Here is a 19177-nt window from a genome sequence, read left to right as displayed (position 1 = left end):
TCAGTTTTTCTCCATTCAGAATGATGCTAGCCTGAGGCTTAGCATAGATTCCTTTTACAATATTGAGGTATGTTCCTATTATCCCTAGTTTTTCTAGAGTTTTGAACATAAAGGGATGCTGTACTTTGTCAAATTCTTTTTCTGCATCTATCGAGATGATCATATGGTTCTTATTTTTAAGTCTATTGATGTGGTGAATAACATTTATTGATTTCGGAATATTGAACCAGCCTTGCATCCCAGGGATGAATCCTACTTGATCATGGTGCACAATTTTTTTGATATGTTTTTGTATCCGATTCGCCAGAATTTTATTGAGGATTTTTGCATCTAGATTCATTAGAGATATTGGTCTGCAGTTTTCTTTCTTTGAAGTGTCTTTGTCTGGTTTAGGAATCAGGGTGATGTTGGCCTCGTAGAATGAATTTGGAATTTCTCCATCTTTCTCTATTTCCTGGAATAGCTTGAAAAGTATTGGTATTAGTTCTTCTTTAAAGGTTTTGTAAAACTCTGCTGTATATCCATCCGGTCCTGGGCTTTTCTTAGTTGGTAGTCTTTTGATGGTTTCTTCTATTTCCTCGATTGATATTGGTCAGTTTAAGTTTTCTATAGCCTCCTGACTCAATCTGGGTAGATCATATGACTTAAGAAATTTATCGATGCCTTCACTATCTTCTATTTAATTGGAGTATAAGGATTCAAAATAATTTCTAATGATCTTCTGTATTTCTGAAGTGTCTGTTGTGATATTGCCTTTTACATCCCGTATGCTAGTAATTTGAGTTTTCTCTCTTCTTCTCTTCGTTAGCATGGCTAAGGGTCTGTTGATCTTATTTATTTTTTCAAAGAACCAACTTTTAGTTTTGTCAATTTTTTCAATTGTTTCTTTTGTTTCGATTTCATTAATTTCAGCTCTGATTTTAATTATTTTCTTGCCTTCTAATTTTTTTGCTGTTGTTCTGCTCTTCTTTTTCTAGGATTTTGAGATGAAGTGTGAGATCATTTATTTGTTGTTTTTTTTTTCTTTTTTTAAGGAATGAACTCCAGGCAATGAATTTACCTCTTAGAACTGCTTTCATTTTGTCCCATAGATTCCAGTATGTTGTGTCTTTTTTGTGTTTTCATTTATCTGTAAGAATTTTTTTAATTTCCTCCTTGATGTCTTCTATAACCCATTGATCATTCAGTAACCTATTGTTCATTCTCCAAGTGATGCATGATTTTTCCTTCCTTCTTTTATCGTTGATTTCCAGTTTCATTCCATTATGATCAGATAAGATGCATGGTATTATCTCTATTCCTTTATAATGTCTAAGAGTTGCCCTGTGATGTAATATATGATCTATTTTTGAGAAGGATCCATGTGCTGCTGAGAAAAAAGTGTAACTGCTTGATGTTGGGTGGTATATTCTATATATGTCAATTAAGTCTAGGTTATTAATTGTATTATTGAGTTCTATAGTTTCTTTATTCAACTTTTGTTTGAAAGATCTGTCCAGTGGTGAGAGAGGTGTGTTGAAGTCTCCCATGATTATTGTATGGTGGTCTATTAGACTCTTGAACTTGAGAAGAGTTTGTTTGATGAACATAGCAGCACCATTGTTTGGAGCATATATATTTATGATTGTTATGTCTTGTTGGTGTATGGTTCCCTTGAGCAGTATGTAGTGTCCCTCTTTAATCCCTTTTGATTAACTTTAGCTTGAAATCTATTTTATTTGGTATGAGTATGGACACTCCTGCTTGTTTCCGAAGTCCATATGAGTGATATGATTTTTCCCAACCTTTCACCTTCAGTCTATGTATGTCGTTTCCTATCAAATGCATATCTTGTAGGCAGCATATTGTTGGTCTTTTTTTTTTTTTTGATCCATTCTACTAGCCTATGTCTCTTAATTGGTGAGTTTAAGCCATTAACATTTAGGATTATTATTGAGATATGGATTGTTCTTCCAGCCATATTTGTTTATTTATGTTACTTAACATGGTTTGTTTTTCCTCTTTGATTATTTTTTCCCTTTACTGTACTACCTCCCACTGTTGATTTTCATTGTTATTTTCCATTTCCTCTTCCTGTAATGTTTTGCCGAGGATGTTTTGAAGAGATGGTTTTCTAGCTGCAAATTCTTTTAACTTTTGTTTATCGTGGAAGGTTTTAATTTCATCTTCCATCCTGAAGCTTAATTTCGCTGGATACACAATTCTTGGTTGGATCCCATTTTCTTTCAGCATTTGAAATATGTTGTTCCAGGATCTTCTAGCTTTCAGAGTCTGTGTTGAGAGATCAGCTATTATCCTGATTGGTTTACCCCTAAATGTAATCTGCTTCCTTTCTCTTGTAGCTTTTAAAATTCTCTCCTTATTCTGTATGTTGGACATCTTCATTATAATGTGTCTAGGTGTGGATCTCTTATGATTTTGCACATTCGGCATCCTGTAGTCTTCTAGGATTTGGGATTCTGTCTCATTCTTCAAGTCTGGGAAGTTTTCTCATATTATTTCATTGAATAAATTGCTCATTCCTTTGGTATGGAGTTCTATACCTTCCTGTATCCCAATGACTCTTAAGTTTGGTCTCTTAATGTTATCCCATATTTCTTGGATGTTCTGCTCATGGTTTCTTAACAGTCTTGCTGAGCTGTCTATGTTCTTTTCCAGTTGAAATACTTTGTCTTCATTGTCTGATGTTCTATCTTCTAAGTGTTCTACTCTGCTGGTAGTGTTCTCCATTGAGTTTTTAAGTTGGTTTATTGCTTCCTGCATTTCTAGGATTTCTGTTTGTTTGTTTTTTATAACCTCTATCTCCCTGTATAGTTGATCTTTTGCTTCTTGGATTTGTTTATGTAATTCATTGTTGAAGTGATCTTTCATTGTTTGATTTTGCTGTCTAATGTCTTCCTTGAAACTCCAGATCATCTGAAGCATGTAAATCCTGAATTCTTTATCTGACATTCCATCTGCTGCAGCTATTACCTCCTCTAAAGTTGAGTTGACCTGCATTGCTTGTGGTCCTTTGTTTCCTTGTCTTTTCATACTGCTCGCATTTCTTTCTTCTTGATGAAACTGTTGTGTTATTCAATTTTCCCCCTATATATTTTTATTGTTCTTGTATAGTTTCAAAGTATCCCTTGCAGGGGCAGGCAGCAGCTGTGCTCCTCCTCCAATTGTGGTGATCTGTCTATCATGTCGGCGGGCCGCTGGGCCCCATCTAAAGTTCATGTGGTCTGCCTATCTTGCGGGCAACGGATGGGCCCCTCCTCCAATAGGGATGATCTGTCTACCACGCTGGTGGGCCGCTGGGCCCGTTCTCCTGGTAGGTCACAGATCTGCCTACCTTGCAGGCACGGGCGGCGGCTCTGCCCCTCCTCCAATTGGGGTGATGTGTCCACCATGCCGGCGGGCCGCTGGGCCTGCTCCGCCGTTTGGTCGCAGGTCTGCCTACCTTGCAGGCTGCAAGAATGATCCTAATGAATTCTCTTGATAGCTTGGATGATGGAAATAGTTACCTTCCACTGTTATTTTTACTTTATGGTCCAAAATAAACTTAGACCATATAAAAATGACATACAAAAAACATACATTTGATTTGATCGAGGTATCTTTAACCTTTAATTTCAAATCTAACAATCATTTTGCTTATAAAATGCAAAATTAATGTTACAAGGCACTGGTTAGAATATGCCAATCAATCAAAATATGCTAATTATTAAAGATATAGCACTTGGGCAAACTTTGTATTATCCTATTATTGTATCTTAAATTTCATTGACAGGAAATCATTAACTTAGATTTAAAGCTTTCCCTCTATGAAGGAAAAAAGTCTCTATGTTACAAAATCAACTGAAGTGACAGATGCTATGATGGGCACTTAGTATACTACAAAGCAAATGTTACATGATTTGGGTTGGTAATTGCCAAAATTCCATTGATTTTTTAGAGAATAACCCCAAACAAATGTGATTAAACATACAAATTAAAATTCATATTTGACCCAAAACTTCAAGTTGATCTTTATTTCCAGTAAACAATGTAGCTGGTACCTTTGTATTATACTCTCCATTTTCCTTGACAACCACTTCAAACTTGTAGCTCCTTAAACTTTCCCTTTATGCATTTTATATAATATATATATATATATATATATATATATATATATATATATATATATACACACATATGTGTGTGTTTAGTTATTCATAACAGAGTCTATTTTCATATAGTATGGAATATATTTTATTCTAGTTAAAATCCCATTCTTACAGATGCACATGGTGGTGGGATCCACTGTATTATTTTTATATATGTACATGGGAAAAATATGTCAGTTTCATTCTGCCATCTTTCCTTTGCCTATCTCCCCTTCTTACCTCCATTCTCCACTGTCTAATCTACTGCATTTCTATTCTTCTCCTTGCCCCCCACCCCCTTATTGTAGGTTAGTTTCCAAATATTAGACAAAACATTCATGTATTATTAATTCATACACTTGCTCCATGAACTCATAAAAATGGAGAAATTAGAAGGGAATTTCATATATTTTCCACACCCAGGTTCTAGGCTACCAGGATCTATTCCTTACTTTTCTGTCTCCTTAACATTTGACAGCTTAACTGTTCACACTTTTTTCTTGATTATGTACTGTCAAATATATATGTAAGTACTTTCATTGCATTTTGTCTAAGGTCATCAGTCTTAGAATTCTCCTATAGTCCATATTATCATATTTTCTGTCTCTACTAAATTATTCAAATTAGCATCCAAATACCTATTATTTTAATAAATACCTGATATTTTCATAAAACCTTTACAAAATTTTAATTGTCTCCTTCCATTTACCACTCTACAAGTCTTTCTCAGCTCTTCTCTCCCAAAAAGTTTTGAACATGATGTCTGAGGTTAATTTCTTCAAAGCATATTTTTCCATGCTCTCTTTTGTCCAATGAAGCTTTTTGTCTAATTCAGATGGATTCACAAAAATTGGTTTTTCAAGCTTATCAAAGACCCTATAACACACAGGGATCACCTCACTTTGTTCTGAATACTTTCACTTTTACTTGCAGTATCCAATAGTTTTCTCTTGTCCTGCCTTCTTGGTTTCTCTTTTCTCCCAAACAATTTTAATTGGAATATTCCAGATGCAGTCCTCATTTCTCTCTCTATTTTTTCTTTGTTTTCTCTCTCACATGGAGATTACATCTACCACTTGGATTTTACATCTACCACTTGGATTTAAATACCTTCCACAAATTGATTTCCGAAAACATATAATGTCAAATTCTAGCCTAATCTCCTGACCTTTGAATTTGTTTAAGAATATAAAGGTCCTCTACATGTACATGGTGGTACCATTGAATTCTCAAAGTTCACTTTTCATGAAACTAAGCATACCTTCCACCATCTTGACCTAAAATACAGTTCATCTGCACTTTCCTTTTTATAACTTTCAATAACACCACTTTCTAGTTGCTCATTTGGAATGATCTTGAATGTCTCTCTCACAGCTTATATATTTGGACAATTATCATGATTTATATCTAAATCACCTCAAATGTTATTATCTTGATCTAAGGGATATGAACTTACTACAATAGTCTTTAAATTTGTGCTCTAGCTTCTTCTTATTCTTCACAACACACCCATCTTTTTAAATGAAAATCATTTCTCTCCCTAAACTTCCCAGTAGTTTTCCATTTCACTCAAGCAAAGACCAAGGCTTTGTGGCTGAATGCCCTCACTTCTGATGTTCCTCAGAACTTACCTTTTCCCTTTCTCCCTCTGTCATAGCAATGCTGGACTTCTTGCAGATTGTGAAACATACCAGGAATCATTGTACCTGATAAACCTTGTTCTGTCTCTTGACTCTTTCTAGAATGTTTTTTCCATATATATACTACTCCAACTCCTTCACACCCCTTTGCACTTTACTCAAATTCCACTTTTTTTTTCTGTTAGTCCTATCCATTAGTACTTTATCTGAACATTCATTTCCTTACTATAACTAATTTGGTGTTATTTTGTTGCCCCAATATTTTTCTGTAGTATTATAACTTAATTGGTCATATAAGAACAGGACCTCAAAGATTAGCATGCCCTTTACTTGATCAGACAGGAGGGCAGTGAATTCACTGTGCTTTAGATTTCAAAATAGTGAAGCAGTTAAAGGAGGCTGTAACAACCTATGGTCCCCAAGCACCCTTCACAGTAAGCATGGTCGAATCCATTACCAACGTGGACATTATGCCAGCAGATTGGGCTAGCATGTGTAAATCTGTGCTAAATGGAGGACAATATTTGTTATGGAAGGTTGCCAATGAGGAATTTTGCACAGAGACAGCTAGGCAAAATGCAGCAGCCAGTTACCCTCAAAGAAATCTAGATATGTTGTTAGGAAAAGGACCTTATGAGGGTCAACGGCAACAAATTGAATATGATCCTGCTATATATGCACAAATTGCTGCAGACAGACTTAGGGCATGGAAGACTTTACAAGGACATGGAGATTTGCAAGGCCAGCTATCTAAGGTAATACAGAGAGCTAATGAACCTTATGCAGAATTTGTAGATAGGCTTATTCAAACAGCTGCCAGAAATTTTGGGGATACAGAACAAGCAATGCCATTAATAAAACAACTGGCTATGACCAAGCAAATTGTCATTGCAGAGAGGTTATTAGACCATGGGGACATGAAGATTTAAACACATATATTAAATTATGTAGAGACATTAATGAACAAGAGCAAGTCTTGGCATCTGCAGTACAACAGGCTTTAGATGCCAGGCCAAAAACATGCTACAATTGTGAACAAATAGGACATTTAAAAAGGAATTTCCCCATAGGAAAAGGGTTTAACAAAACTAGGTATCAAAGGAATAGAATACCAGGCATTTGTCCACGATGCCATAGAGGGAGACATTGGGCTAATGAATGCCATTCTCAAACCACCATAGAGGGTAATCCCTTATCAAAAAATGGACAAGGACCAGGTATTTACCCACGATATCATGGAGAATGGCATCAGGCTCCATTGAAAAAAAATGGACTGGGGGGCCCAATGCTCCGGGGCCCACAACCACAAATCTACGGGGCAGTGGAGGAACCCAGCAACACCATCAGGGTAGTGCCAGGACACATTGTCCATTAAATCCTTCATCAGACAAACCAGAGAGAGCGCAGGGTTGGACATCTGCGCCTCTGCCAGAGCAGTACTAACTCCAAAGATGGGAGTTCAAATCATTCCCACAGGAGTAAAAGGACCTCTTCCCCAAGGAATGGTAGGCTTATTAATGGGACACAGTCTTCTACACTAAAAGGACTTATGATAAGTCCTGGGGTAATTGATCCTGATTATGTAGGTGAAATAAAAATTATAGCTAGTACTCCAAGAGGTATATCAGTAATTTCACCAGTAGATAGAATAGCACAGTTATTAATAATACCCAGCCTGCATAATAAATTTTCCTGTCATAGTGTAGAAAGAGGTTCCAGGGGATTAGGCTCCAAGGTGTAGATTGGGCTATGCTGTCATTAAATTTAGATTCTCGCCCAATGCTAAAACTAAATATTCAAGGACATGAATTTAATGGACTACTGGACACAGGTGCTGACCTTAGCATCATATCTCATCAAGAATGGCCAAAACATTGGCCATTACAACAAGCCACTCAAATGCTTTGAGGCCTAGGAGTGGCGACTGATCCCCATAGAAGTGCAATGGTATTAGATTGGAAGGATCCTGAAGGATGTGAAGGAACTCTACAGCCATATGTAAGGATCATCTTCCTATAAACTTATGTGGACAAGATGTCCTAGATCAATTAGGTTTGACGTTAACAAATAACATCAATCCTAATATGCCCACTACTAGGGCTAGACAAGGTTTTAGGATAGAAAAAAGATTAGGAGAACAAGAACAAGGTATAGCAGCAACAATTCAAGTAGATCAAGGAATAAATAGACATGGATTGGGTTTTCAGAAAGGGCCACTGAGACAATCAAAATTACTTGGAAATCAGAAAGACCAGTGTGGGTTCCTCAGTGGCCCCTGACTAAAGAAAAGATACAAGCAGCCCTTGACCTGGTCAAACAACATTTAGCAGAAGGACATATACAACCTTCCATATCTCCCCATAATACTCCCATTTTTGTCATCAAAAAGAAATCTGGTAAATGGAGATTATTGCAAGATTTAAGAGCCATTAATAATGAGATGATTATTATGGGACCTGCTCAATCAGGGATTCCTCAATTGTCTGCTTTGCCAAAAACCTGGTATGTTTTAGCTATAGATATTAAAGATTTTTTTTTTTTCAATTCCAATTCATCCCGAGGATAGTCCACATTTTGCATTTACTATCCCTGCACTAAATCATGAAGGTCCTGATCAGAGATATGAATGGAAAGTACTCCCTCAAGGGATGGCTAATAGTCCAACTATGTGTCAAATTTATGTAAACAAAGCAATCCAGCCACTTAGAAATCAAAATCCTGAACTACAAATATTTCACTATATGGATGATGTTTTATCTTTGTTTTCCACTATAAAAAGTCTAATCTGGGACAGAAAAGATCCATTCTTTATAGGACATATCAGGGCACATACAGGATTGCCTGGAGCCCTTAGTTTGGGCAATGATTTAGCAGATAAAACTACACAAGACATACATATTTTCTCTACACTAGAAGAAGACACAAATTTTCATAAAATATTCCATGTCAAGGCTAATACTTTACAAAAGTGTTTTAAAATAACTAAGGAACAAGCCAGACATATAATAAAACAATGTCAAAATTGTGTGACCTTTTTACCACAAGTTAATCTTGGAGTCAATCCTAGAGGACTGATATCTAACCATATTTGGCAGATGGACGTCACACACTTGCCAGAATTTGCAAAATTAAAATATTTGCATGTTATAGTTGATACTTCTTCTGGATTTCTGATGGGTTCCCTTCATGCCGGAGAAAAAACTAAAGATGTTATAGCTCATTGCTTACAAAATTTTGCCACTGTGGGCATTCCTAAACAGTTAAAAACCGATAATGGTTATACTTCTACCTCTTTTAAACAATTTTGCTCATCATTTGGCATTACTCATATAACACGAATCCCATACAATCCACAGGGACAAGGCATAGTTGAAAGAGCTCATCAAACGATTAAAACATACTTATTAAAGCAAAAAGAGGGAATTGGAAAGGGGTATATATCCCCCAAAGATAAACTTACAATAACGCTTTTTACTCTAATTTTTAAAATTTGGATTCATCAGGGCATAGTACTGCAGAAAGACATATGTATCCAAAAAATGTACATAAGCCTAAGGTACTTTAGAAAGATATTCTAACAGGACAATGGAAAGGTCCTGACCCAGTAATTGTCTGGAGTCAGGGTTCTGTTTGTGTGTTTCCACAGGGAGAACAGCAGCCTATTTGGATTCCAGAGAGACTAACCAAAGCAATTTCTACAGACCAAAAAGAAGATGATTTGACTCAAATCCATAACAGCTGATATCCAGAGCTCCAGCTTGGCTATTCTTACATCTGTGACAGTGATTAACCAGGATGCTTTTTTCAATATCTATTTTATTATTGCCTTTTCCCACATCATAAAGTTCTATTTTATTTTTTGAGCTCATACAAACCTAGGTTAATGTTTTTCTGATCAGTTTTATTTTTTGACTGTGGAGTTTTTAAACATTGCAATGGAGATTTCACCTAGGTAAAGCTACAAGGCCTTTACTATTGTCTTATATGTTGTATATTTGTGTGCACTCTTGTATTTTGTGTTATATGTCTGTGTGTGCATATGTCCATATTTCATATATGAGGAGCGCTCATGAAAAAATGGATCCGAATTTTTTTTTATTCACGTGATTTAAATGGTTTAATTTAAATTAGGTAAACAGCTGTTAAGGATTGTTTTTAAAGGTGGTTAACAGATATGTTTGTTTACTTTCACCTTTCCTTTTCATTATACTTAATAATTCTGTTCAGGATAATGTCTCTTTAACATCATTGCCAGAATTCCTATCTTCATCCCAGTGCCGGTGAAGACAAAGATAAAACCAAACTACAGCTTCTATGATAGCTATCACAGTAAACTGTATAAACTGATGCATCAATGAATATAACTCAACAAGTAATGCTCAATCAAGGAGTTGATTTACTTTGGGAGGAAATGGACATATTGATAGACTCCTCCGCTTTGAACTGCTTGCAGAACTTGCCTGGACTATGTATCACTTGTATACATTGTGAACTATCCTTTGGTGCAGCGAATTGTGGTAGTGCTGGCATATCTTTGCTGATGGTGTCACCAGTGATGCAATTTTTCCAAAGGAGCCGTCAATTGGCTTGGTGTCGTGGCATTTCTGTATCCTCCTCCCTTCTGCTAGTGATGGTCTAAAATTTGGGGGCCAACAGAGGTGAGGCAAAGAACCTCACCCCCCCACTGGCACCAAGGCCAAATTTGGGGGCCAACAGAGGTGAGGCAAAGAACCTCACCCCCCACTGGTGCATAGGCCTATCCACAAGTATGGCTATATGCTGGACTGGTAGTCAGTGATGGGTATGATCCAATTGCAGTGGTATCAACCTAAGACAGGAGGCTGACGCCTAGAGGTCAGTTCATCTGATGACGGGTAAGAACCGTATGTTGAATTGGACAACCTAACAGGCACGGTCCCTAAGCCATATTGCTTATTGTTTAATTAATCAGAAGGGGGGAGATGCTGAGAGCCATAGCCAAGTAGGAATGACGCATGGCAATTTCTTTGTCAGCCTACCCAATTTTGCTTAGAGGGAGGACTCTCCATTGTGGAAATGGGCTTGCCTTGGACCTAGGTCATTTGCAGTGACATTGCATGAATGTTTGAGAAAGGTGACCCTGCTCAAGGACCAGGGTGGAACCGGATTTAGGGCGGTTCCAGGTTTAGGGTGTATCCTTCTGGGAATAGGGAGTATCCTGCTGCCTCAGGTGCCTGCTCCTTGGGTTTAGGGTGGTTCCAGGTTTAAGGTGGACCCTGCTGGGAATAGGGCGTATCCTGCTGCCTCAGGTGCCTGCTTGCTCCTTGAGTTCCTGTTGAGTTCTCGCGGGATTCAGAGAGTATTTGGGACGCAGAGCTGGGTGGAGGTGTGGAATTTTCCCAGAACGTGGGTGTAGAGTGCTGGTGACAGTTCTTGAATAAAGAGCTGCTGTTGGAATCTACAAGTTTGTGTGGTGGCTCAGTTATTTTGTGCCCAGCCAGACTGCAGCAAGAAAGAAAGACAGGATGAAGCAAAATATCTATTTTCTTACTTGAGATCATTGCCATGTAAAATACGAGGGTTTAATTGTATAACATCTAAGCTGCTTTCAAATTCTGAGAATCAATTATTTATCTTTCTTTGCTTTTTGTGCTTATATTAAAAAATAATAATATGTATTTTGAGATGATTTTAAAGTTTCAAGCTTTATACATGATATATCCAGGTTACATAAATTTCTACATAATAGTTTCCCATATTTTTCTGCTTGAACTTTTAGATATAATAGTACATGTGTTGAGAACAAAAGAAAATCATTAATTATAGAGTTGAAATCCCAGATTTGTGACTTATTCAGAAGATTTTTTTCCTTTTATGAGTCATAGAATTACACTTTTTGTCAAATATTTAGTTTCAAAGGATTATTTGCTTTGTTTAAAATAAGGAAATAAAAAGTACAGTAATTTAAGTTTTTCAATTATAAAAATTTAGATTCAACAGGCTTAAATTTTAATAGTGTATGATTTAATGTAAAATTATATTTCCCCATATCTTTTTTGAAATTATTTTCTGTTTTATTTATTTATATTTACATTTATTTTGGATTCAGGACTACTTTCCTTTAAAAAAAATTTGTAGTTGTAGATGGACAGGGTACCTTATTTTATTTGTTTATTTTTATGTGTTGCTGAGCATTGAACCCAGTGCCTCACCCATGCTAGGCAAGCACTCTTCTGCTGAGCTACAGCCCCAGCCCTCAAGACTATTTTCTCACAGTAGCATGTCAAATATTACTTCATGTCAATTTCTCTTATCTCATAGAGTTTATTATTATTATTAGAAACATCTGTTACTTTTAAAATTTCTGTGCAATTACATAAAAAGTTACTTAGTATATATGAAGATACTGAACCCATACAAATATATTTGTGAGTATATGGGTGTGTGCATATAAGTACTAAGGATTGAACCCAGGGGTGTTCTACCACTGAGCTACATCCCCAGCTTTCTTTCTTTCGTTTTTTTTTTTATTTTGAGACAGGATCTCACCAAGTTGCCCACCATGCGCTTGAACTTGTAATCCTTCTGTCTCAGCATCTGGGATCAACTGAATTACAGGTGTGTGCTACTCTACCTGACATATTTCTTAAAATTTTACCAGCAATAAGAATGTATTTCACATATAAGAATGTCAAATTCCAAGGTGAAGCATAGTATTATGTGTGTGTGGGATCCATTAGAGAGAAAAATCCTAGCTTTATAATAAATTATTACAAGCAGTTAATGATAGTATTTAGTAAAACTTCTCTATTTACCCTAAATATTCTCATATCTTAGGCAAAATGATGGGGAAAAATCAGAATTTGGATTCCCTGTGCCCCAATTTTTGTAATCTTTTGCTGTTAAAAAATTTCTTTTCCTCATTATCTATTCTTAAGAAATATACTTTAGAAGCCCACAGACATGAATAATTATTATCAACTATAGCTTTCTAACTTATCTGAGGCAATCACAGGAAGAATAAAATATTTAATTCTCCTTTTGTAATTTTCATATTTCACGAGCCTACATGTTTTTGAATGTTTCTGTTGTCACTTATTTGAAGATCTCTTCCCTTCCTTGTCAAAAAAATGAATAGAAAATATTCACTTAACATCAAGGATATGTTGCATATAGGAACTTAAGCTATATGTTTTATTTTATTCCTTATCTAATCAAGCCTCACTCCCATTCAGAAGGTTGTCCTTTCATTCTTTTTTTTTCCCTCTGTAGTTCTTCTTCAATTTGATGTAGTCCCATTTATAAATTCTCACTATTTTTTTCTTGAGCTACTGGAGTCACATTCATGCATATATACATGTATATTGAAGTTCCCTCTAGTACTTTAAAATTTTCAGGTCTTACATTCAAATATTTAATTCATTTGGCATTGATTTTTTATGAGAGATGACATCCTAGTTTCCACAAGTGAAAGTACACTTTTTCCACTGACGTTTGTTGAAGAAGCTATCATTTCTCCAATGTATGTTATTGGCTCTTTGTTAAGTATCAGATAGCTATAAATGCATGGGTGTATTCCTGGGTCCTCTATTCTATTCCATTGGTCTACATATTGAGTTTTATGCCAGGACCATGCTGTTTTTGTTATAATAGCTCCAGAATGTATTTTGAAACTAATCTTTGTGATGCCTATAGCATTATTCTTGTTGCTTGGGATTACACAGGCTACTGATGTTCTTTTTTTGCTTCCATATGAAGTTAAGGATTGCTTTTTTTTAACTCTATAAAAGTTGTCATTAGAATATTGATGTGGTTTGCATTGACTCTGTGGATCTCTAGGGTGGCCTGGAGATTGAAATGATATTACTATATGTGTGTGTGTGTGTGTGTGTGTGTGTGTAAAATAAAAAAAAAAAAAATTGAGCCAACATGAATAAACCAGATATTTGAAATTGAAGCTTTCATGGTAAGACCTGACAACTTTCGACTACATCCCTATGTGATTATGGCCCATTAGTTGAGATAACATCAAGTCCTTCAGTCCTTTTTTTCCTTTCATGCTACTTTTCCTGGATATTTTGAGTTAATTGTATTCTAATCTTAATTCTTCATACACCAATGAAAAATATTAGGGCAAATATTGCCTTATGCTTATTTTTCATCTGTTAGAGATAATCATTTTAATACATACCTCCGTATCTGATGGAGATTCCATGGAGTGGTAAGTTATGAGAAATTTTGGGAAAAGTACAAATTAAGATTTTAGTAATAGCAGATCTTGCATTAGTGCTCAATAAATTTTAGTTGTGTTGCATTCATATGTCTTTTGATACATAGCACATTTTATTTTTTGATCATATTTCTTCTTTGAAAATGGATAATGCTATAGTTTATATCTTAAATTTCTCCCAATTTTCCATGTGTTGAGGACATGATGCCCAATTTGTGGCACTATTGCAAACTATTGGAACTTTTATGAGGTAAGACCTACTTGAAGGCAATCTTGAAAATGATACTGGGACCCCAGAACCTCCTCTTTCTATCTTTGCTTTCTAGCCATCATGAGGTGAGTAATTTCTTGAGCCATACATTCCTGCCTTGCCACAGGCCCCAAAGCAAGAAACTCACCAATCATAGACTGAAACTTTGGAAATAATAAGCCAAAATAAAGATTTTTCTCCTTATAAATTTATTATCTCATGAATTTTGCAATACATCTGGAAAACTGACTAACACAAATAATTGGACCTTTATTTCATATTCACTGGACAAAATATTTGTTAATAGATGAGAGGTAGAATGAGTAAGATAGAAAGAGAGTTACTTAACATGAGATCCTTTTCTCTAAATAAATTAGTATTACAGAAAATGAATTTTGTTTTGCTTTTGATGCTTTCAGACATGATTGAGATTCTACTTTATTTTCTGTGCTATTTCCTCTTAACTACACAGCACTTGGATGTATAATAAAGACATTTGAAAATAATTACTTAATTACAAATTATTCACAATTAAGTCTCAACTGACTCAAATTCACCAATCTTGAATAATTGTTTTGGTAATGTAAGAATATTAATCACATTGCATGACTTATTCTACTTGATTTATAATAATGCCCAGCTACGTTTTTGGTAAACAAACACATGCACACACAGTCATACATTTGTCTGAGAGATAAATTGTTGGATCAACCTATAGTAGTAAGGATTATTTTATTAACTTTCCCCAAGTACAGATAATATTTAAAATCCAAATAAATGCATTTTTCTATCATACAAAAAGTAATAATATTCATAGTTCAACCTCTCTGATATCTATGGGAGCTTTTAAACTTAGGCATTATAGTTCCAAATATTCAAAAGCAAACCTGGACAACTGTGGAAACAGAATATGAGCTAACATCTTAGACTTGTCACATTGAAATGACTTTTTAAAGCAGACTTAATAATTTATGTAAGACTAATTCCAATGCACACTTTGCTTTTTCATTCATTCTGGTAATTAAGACATTTAGAACAATTACAATTTTTAGAAAACACAGAACTAAATCAGTTTCTCCTTCTAAAATATGAAAATATTCTTATGAAATTATTCAGTGTTCTAATTTAGTTTAAACATACTGTTAATTCCACATTTAAAAAAAAACTCTTTAGCTTTGATTTGGCATTCTTTTTAGAATTCTGTTCATAGTTTCAGAAAGTAAATCCTCTAAAATAAAATATATTTAAAAGAAAAGTGTTAAAACTTTTTAAATATTACTTTGAATTTCATTTCTATATTTTAGTTATGAAGTATTAATAGCTTAAAATGCATAGTCAATTATGCATACACTTTTTATAATTTTTTTTAAAAGTCATCACAAACCCTTTTGAGTATTTTTTGTTTGTTTGTTTGTTTGTTTTGTAAGCACACACTCTCCTACTAAAAAAAACAAATAAAACAAACTTTAAAGTTAATGTAGTTTTTCCTTATAAGGTTCTATTAATTTTGCCAACCTGAGAGAAATTTTGAGCACAGATCCTAGTATCTTTAAGAAATGTCAATGAAAAAAAAAACTATACTGAGGAGAGGAAATAAAGTCACTACTTCTCTCTTATTGAAAATACTAAACCTGGACACATGGTTTCTTTTTCAAAGATAAAAGGACTGAAAAATACCCAAACAAGAATATGTCAGATAATCTGTGTTCCTGGCTGCTGTTTTTCAGTACATGGTCAGTTCACCAGTATTTAGTAACAAAATATAGAACACAATATAGAACTTTAAATATTTCACCTTCCTGAAAACTTATTATATAGAACAGTTTTAAATATCTGACATGGTTGGAAAGACACTATTAGTGTTAGCATTTTGATTGCTATAAAAATGTTTTGGATCTATTTTCTCCTAAACTTTCTGTTCTTTTGTATTCCTAAAACATACTATAGAATTAATTTACAAATTATGAAACATTGATAGCATTCTTAATGTAATAAATTATACTTTTTTCCACATATAAATTTAAATTAACAAATATAACTCATCCACTCTTATTCAATATGATAGAATTTATAAATGTTAAAGCACATTTGAATAAGCAGTGATAACATTAGAAATTTAAGTTAGGTAGCTTCATAATGGACAGAAAAAATTTTATCCAGTAATAAATATTATTATAAATTATTAATCAGCACCTTGAAACCTGTTTACAAATGAAGTACAACTTAGTAGATTTTAATTTTAAAATTTAATGAACTATGAAAAATGTCTGAAAGTTTTGACTCATCAAATTTAAAGTGGTTGAGGACACTTTTTGCTTTTCTTTTTTTTTAATTTTTTATTGTTGGTTGTTCAAAACATTACATAGTTCTTGATATATCATATTTCACACTTTGATTCAAGTGGGTTATGAACTCCCATTTTTATCCCGTATACAAATTGCAGAATCACATCAGTTACACATCCATTGATTTACATATTGCCATACTAGTGTCTTTTGTATTCTGCTGCCTTTCCTATCCACTACTATCCCCCCTCCCCTCCCCTCCCCTCTTCTGTCTCTACCCCCTCTACTGTATTTCATTTCTCCCCCTTGTATTATTTTCCCCTTTCCCCTCATTTCCTCTAGTATGTAATTTTGTATAACCCTGAGGGTCTCCTTCCATTTCCATGCAATTTCCCTTCTCTCTCCCTTTCCCTACCACCTCTCATCCCAGTTTAATGTTAATCTTCTTCTCATGCTCTTCCTCCCTACTCTGTTCTTAGTTACACTCCTTATATCAAAGAAGACATTTGGCATTTGTTTTTTAGGGATTGGTTAGCTTCACTTAGCATAATCTGCTCTAATGCCATCCATTTCCCTGCAAATTCTATGATTTTGTCATTTTTTAATGCAGAGTAATACTCCATTGTGTATAAATGCCACATTTTTTTTATCCATTCGTCTATTGAAGGGCATCTAGGTTGGTTCCACAGTCTTGCTATTGTGAACTGTGCTGCTATGAACATCGATGTAGCAGTGTCCCTGTAGCATGCTCTTTTTAGGTCTTTAGGGAATAGACCCAGAAGGGGAATAGTTGGGTCAAATGGTGGTTCCATTCCCAGCTTTCCAAGAAATCTCCATACTGCTTTCCAAATTGGCTGCACCAATTTGCAGTCCCACCAGCAATGTACAAGTGTACCCTTTTCCCCACATCCTCGCCAGCACTTGTTGTTGTTTGACTTCATAATGGCTGTCAATCTTACTGGAGTGAGATGGTATCTTAGGGTGGTTTTGATTTGCATTTCTCTGACTGCTAGAGATGTTGAGCAGTTTTTCATGTACTTGTTGATTGATTGTATGTCCCCCTCTGAGAAGTGTCTGTTCAGGTCCTTGGCCCATTTGTTGATTGGGTTATTTGTTATCTTATTGTCTAATTTTTGGAGTTCTTTGTATACTCTGGATACTAGGGCTCTATCAGAAGTGTGAGGAGTAAAGATTTGTTCCCAGGATGTAGGCTCCCTATTTACCTCTCCTATTGTTTCTTTTGCTGAGAAAAAACTTTTTAGTTTGAGTAAGTCCCATTTGTTGATTCTAGTTATTAACTTTTGTGCTATGGGTGTCCTATTGAGGAATTTGGAGCCCGACCCACAGTATGTAGATCGTAGCCAACTTTTTGTTCTATCAGACGCCGTGTCTCTGATTTGATATCAAGCTCCTTGATCCATTTTGAATTAACTTTTGTGCATGGTGAGAGAAAGGGATTCAGTTTCATTTTGTTGCATATGGATTTCCAGTTTTCCCAGCACCATTTGTTGAAGATGCTCTCCTTCCTCCATTGCATGCTTTTAGCCCCTTTATCAAATATAAGATAGTTGTAGTTTTGTGGATTGGTGTCTGTGTCCTCTATTCTGTACCATTGGTCCACCCGCCTGTTTTGGTACCAGTACCATGCTGTTTTTGTTACTATTGCTCTGTAGTATAGTTTGAAGTCTGGTATCGCTATACCGCCTGATTCACACTTCCTGCTTAGCATTGTTTTTGCTATTCTGGGTCTTTTATTTTTCCATATGAGTTTCATGATTGCTTTCTCTATTTCTACAAGAAATGCCGTTGGGATTTTGATTGGGATTGCATTAAACCTATAGAGAACTTTTGGTAGTATCGCCATTTTGATGATGTTAGTTCAGCCTATCCATGAACAGGGTATATTTTTCATCTTCTATGATCTTCTTCTATTTCTCTCTTTAGGGTTCTGTAGTTTTCATTGTATAAGACTTTCACCTCTTTTGTTAGGTTGATTCCCAAGTATTTTATTTTTTTTGAGGATATTGTGAATGGAGTGGTTGTCCTCATTTCCATTTCAGAGGATTTGTCTCTGATATACAGGAATGCCTTTGATTTATGCGTGTTGATTTTATATGCTGCCACTTTGCTGAATTCATTTATTAGCTCTAATAGTTTCTTTGTAGACCCTTTTGGGTCTGCTAGGTATAGAATCATATCACCTGCAAATAGTGATAATTTAAGTTCTTCTTTTCCTAGTTTTGTGCCTTTAATTTCTTTCATCTGTCTAATTTCTCTGGCCAGTGTTTCGAGAACTATGTTGAACAGAAGTGGAGAGAGAGGGCATCCCTGTCTTGTTCCAGATTTTAGAGGGAATGCCTTCAGTTTCTCTCCATTCAGAATGATGCTAGCCTGAGGCTTAGCATAGATTGCTTTTAAAATATTGAGGTATGTTCCTATTATCCCTAGTTTTTCTAGAGTTTTGAACATAAAGGGAGGCTGTACTTTGTCGAATGCTTTTTCTGCATCTATTGAGATGATCATATGGTTCTTATTTTTAAGTCTATTGATGTGGTGAGATGTGGTGAATAACATTTTTGATTTCCATATATTGAACCAGCCTTGCATCTCAGGGATGAATCCTACTTGATCATGGTGCACAATTTTTTTGATATGTTTTTGTATCC

Source organism: Marmota monax, unplaced genomic scaffold, assembly GCF_021218885.2.
Source record: "Marmota monax isolate L192 unplaced genomic scaffold, Marmota_monax_Labrador192_F-V1.1 WCK01_AAM20220418_F8-fsc00002, whole genome shotgun sequence".
Lineage (NCBI taxonomy): Eukaryota > Metazoa > Chordata > Mammalia > Rodentia > Sciuridae > Marmota > Marmota monax.
The sequence above is the reverse complement of the archived record's forward strand: the minus strand, read 5'-3'. Positions refer to the sequence as shown.